The following is a 4,193-nucleotide window of genomic DNA, read 5'->3' on the forward strand; positions in this document are numbered from 1 at the left end:
TCTCAGGTTGAGACGCCCTTTGCGGTGAAGCAAGAGGGCAGTATATGTTGCGGGAAAGGGCTTTAGCCCTTGGAGACCTTGTTTTTTTTATTTGCGGCCATTTCGGGGCCTGTTTTGGAGGCAGAAGTTTTCTGCACGCACTCAGGAAAAGGCCCAGTTTTATGCTGTGCAGCCACTGTTCTACAGGTCGGTGAATAGTTACTGTAAAAATTGCATTGTATGCTTGTGCGCAGAGACATTGGGAGTTACAGAATCATCCCTATTGCATGTTGATGCAAAATCGTCACTAGGAAGTGACTGTGTGGTCAAATACCACTTTCGCCAGTTTTGTAGATTTTCCCTTGTGAGGGTGAAGCTGTGGTTTTTGCAGTGATAGAATTTTTTGAAGTCTTCTGTAATGGCATCTGATTCTCTTTCACAGATTGTCACTGAAAAGCTTGACAAGAACAACTTCCAAGCATGGAAGTTTAGAATGACGAATTTCCTTATGGGAAAAGGATATTGGGAATTTGTTGCAGGAAATAAAGAAGAACCAGTTCTTCCTGATGTTTCCAATCAACAGCAAATGCAGGCATTTAAAGCATGGCATGAGAGAGCTAGGAAAGTTATGTATTGGCTGTTTATCAGCATTTCAGACTCTATGATTGTGCATATTCAGGATGCAAGTACACCAAAGGAGGCATGGGATACTTTGTCAAAAATGTATAGCACAAATACGCAAGCCAGGAAAATGCAGCTCAAGCAAGAGTTGCACAATGTGCAAAGAGAAAATATGAGCATCAACGACTACCACATGAAGGTGAAGAAGATTGCAGATGCACTTGCTTCCATTGGGTCACCAGTGGAAGATGATGATTTAGTTTCTGTGACCTTGAATGGTCTAGGAAAGGATTATGCACAGTTTCGGATATCCATTTCAGTTCGTGAAAGATTTCCTGATTTTGAGGAGCTGATTGCTCTTCTAATTTCTGAGGAGCAAAGAAATGGTGGTGCATCTTCTTCAGGAGGAACTTCAAAAGAAGCTGTCTTCTACTCAAATGCTGGAAGAGGTAGAGGCAGAGGTAGAGGAGGCCGATATGGAGGCCGTGGTAGAAATCAGAATATGCAGCAAACTCAAGAAAACCAGTCCTATGGAGGAGGACTTGGTAACTCTAGAGGCAGGGGGAGCCAAAGAGGTCGTGGTGGATGGCAAAAAGGCCAAAATGCAAACAGTAATGTTGAATGCTACCATTGTGGTAAAATGGGTCATATGGCTAAAGACTGCTATAAAAAGCAAAATGACATCATGAATGGAAAACTGCAACAAGGAAATTATGCATCCTCTAGTAGATAGGGTGATGACAGAAATGAGCATCTGTTTATGGTACAGCACATGAACAATTCTGTGACAAGTGTAGAAGAAAGCAATGATGTATGGTATGTTGACTTAGGTGCATCAAACCATATGACAGGTCATGCAGAATGGATGGAGGATGCAAGGAAAATGGAAAAACCAGGATTTGTGGAGACTGGTGATGATACTACACATCCTATTGTGTAGATTGGAAAAATTCATTTGTCTATGCAGGATGGGAAAAAGAAATACCTGTCCGATGTATTTCATGTCCCGAATATCACCAAGAATCTGGTTTCTGTTGGTCAAATGGTTGAGCAGTGCTTGCAGGTCAGATTTAATCCTCATGGATGCTTTGTTGAGGATATGAAAAATAAAGGTCGCTTGATAGCAAAAGGAAAGAAGAAGGGCAGAATGTTTACATTGGATGCAGACATGTCTGAATTGAGTACAGCAATGTTTGCACATGGGACCGGTGTAGTTGCAGATATTGATATCTGGCATAAACGCATTGTTCATGTTAATGTACAGCGACTTAAATCAATGCAGGCCCAAAATATTGTTGCAGGTTTGCCGAAATTCAAGGTTGCAGAAATGCATAAGGTATGTGAAGCCTGTCAGTTTGGGAAACATGCAAGAAAACCATTTTCTAGACATGTTCAAGAGAGTAAGAAGCCATTGGAATTAATCCACTCTGATGTGTGGACAACTAAAGCTGCATCTCTTGGAGGCTGTCATTATTTTGTCACTTTTATTGATGACTATAGCAGAAAAGTTTGGGTGTATTTTATGAAAAAGAAAAGTGAAGTTTTTGGGCATTTCAAAACTCTTAAAGCTATGGTTGAAAAAGAAACAGGCTTGCAGATAAAATGCCTAAGGTCAGATGGAGGGGGAGAGTACCTCTCAAATGAGTTTGCAAGGTTCCTGCAGGAGCATGGCATAAAGCAGCAATATTCATGCAGTCATACCCCACAACAAAATGGAATTGCAGAAAGAAAAAACAGGCATATTGGAGAGGTATCTCGTGCCATGCTCAATGAAAAAGACTTGCCAGATTTTTATTGGGCTGAAGCAGTTGCTACAGCAGTCTACATAATGAACAGGACTCCCACTGCAACAATACATGGAATGACTCCAGAGGAGAGGTATACTGGTAGGAAACCAGATATTTCTCATTTGAAAATTTTTGGTTGCATTGCCTATGTACATGTGCCAGATGAGTTGAGATCCAAGTTGGATCCAAAAGCTGAGAAGTGCATCTTTATTGGTTACTCTCTGCAGCAAAAAGGGTATAGATGCTATAACCCTTCTACTCGTAAGTTTACAGTGAGCAGAGATGTTGTTTTTGATGAGATGAGTAGCTGGTATAAACCAGTAAATGTGATTGATGATATAGATGCACAAAATGGTAATGCTGCACAGAATTCACAACAGCAGTCACAAAATATTAGTGGACCTAGAGCGTCCTCTAGCAGTGGTTCACATTCTTCGCCATGGACAGGCAGATTGAGATCAGGAGAATCTTCTCAAAGTAATGCAGATAGTGGTATGCAGGTATCACGAAAAGGAAAAGAGAAGGTTGATCAGCCCATGTTTGATGTGAATGCAGGTCACTCTTATGTGGATGGTGAATCCAGTGGCTCAGAACAGAGCATTGATGATGAGTTGGGTATTCCTTCTATTGTTACACCTAGAGTAAGGAAGACCAGGGATGTTTTGAGAGCACCTGGGAGTGAACCTACTTTGCGCAGGTCTACGAGAGCTAGGTATCTTGTGGATAGGCTGAAATATGATGGATTTACAGCCATTCACTATGCATATATGGTTAAAGTGATACATGAACCAGAACCCACTTCTTTTGAAGAAGCCATGGGAAAAGAAAAATGGGAGAAAGCCATGGATGAAGAAATGGATGCCTTGGAAGCAAATGCTACATGGGAATTGGTACCTTTGCCTAAAGGTAAAAATGCAATTGGCTGTAAGTGGGTTTATAAGGTGAAGCACAATGCAGATGGTTCTGTGAACAGATACAAGGCAAGATTAGTAGTCAAGGGGTATGCACAAACATATGGCATTGACTATGAAGAAACATTCAGTCCGGTTGCAAGGATGGCAACCGTAAGAGCAGTCATTGCTATGGCTGCATCAAAGGGATGGTCTTTACATCAGATGGATCTAAAGAATGCCTTCTTGCATGGTGATTTGCAAGAAGAGGTCTATATGGAGAAGCCACCAGGTTGTGTGCATGCTATTCATCCTGAGTTTGTTTGCAGGTTGAAGAAAGCCTTGTATGGCTTGAAGCAAGCACCTAGAGCATGGTCTGACAAGATAGACAGTATCTTGTCACTATTGGCTTTCAGATTTTCAAGGCACATTTCTCACTTTATGTGAGAAAAACAGAGAAAGGTATTATGCTACTTGTCATTTATGTTGATGATTTGATTATGACAGGTGACAGTGATGAAGATATCCTTCATGTGAAAATGCTATTGAAGCAGAAGTTTGAGATGAAGGATTTGGGAGAGCTGCGTTATTTCTTGGGCATTGAGGTGATTAGATCACCAAGTGGGATACAGCTCTTGCAGAGGCAGTATGGATTGGACATGCTATCCAAATATGGGATGATAGGCTGTAAGCCTATTTCAGTTCCTTTGGAGCAGAATGTAAAGCTGAGCACAGATGCAGGTGAGCTTCTAGAAGACCCTACTATGTACACATGCATAGTAGGAAGTTTGATTTATATGACTATTACCAGGCCAGATTTGAGCTATGCTATTGGATTGGTAAGTCAGTTTATGCAAGCTCCAAGGAAACCACATTTGGATGCGGCTAGACGCATACTCAGGTATGTGAAGTCCAC

Source organism: Lygodium microphyllum, chromosome 11, assembly GCF_053477565.2.
Source record: "Lygodium microphyllum isolate KBCC chromosome 11, Lygodium_microphyllum_v1.1.10, whole genome shotgun sequence".
In the NCBI taxonomy this organism is placed as follows: Eukaryota; Viridiplantae; Streptophyta; class Polypodiopsida; order Schizaeales; family Lygodiaceae; genus Lygodium; species Lygodium microphyllum.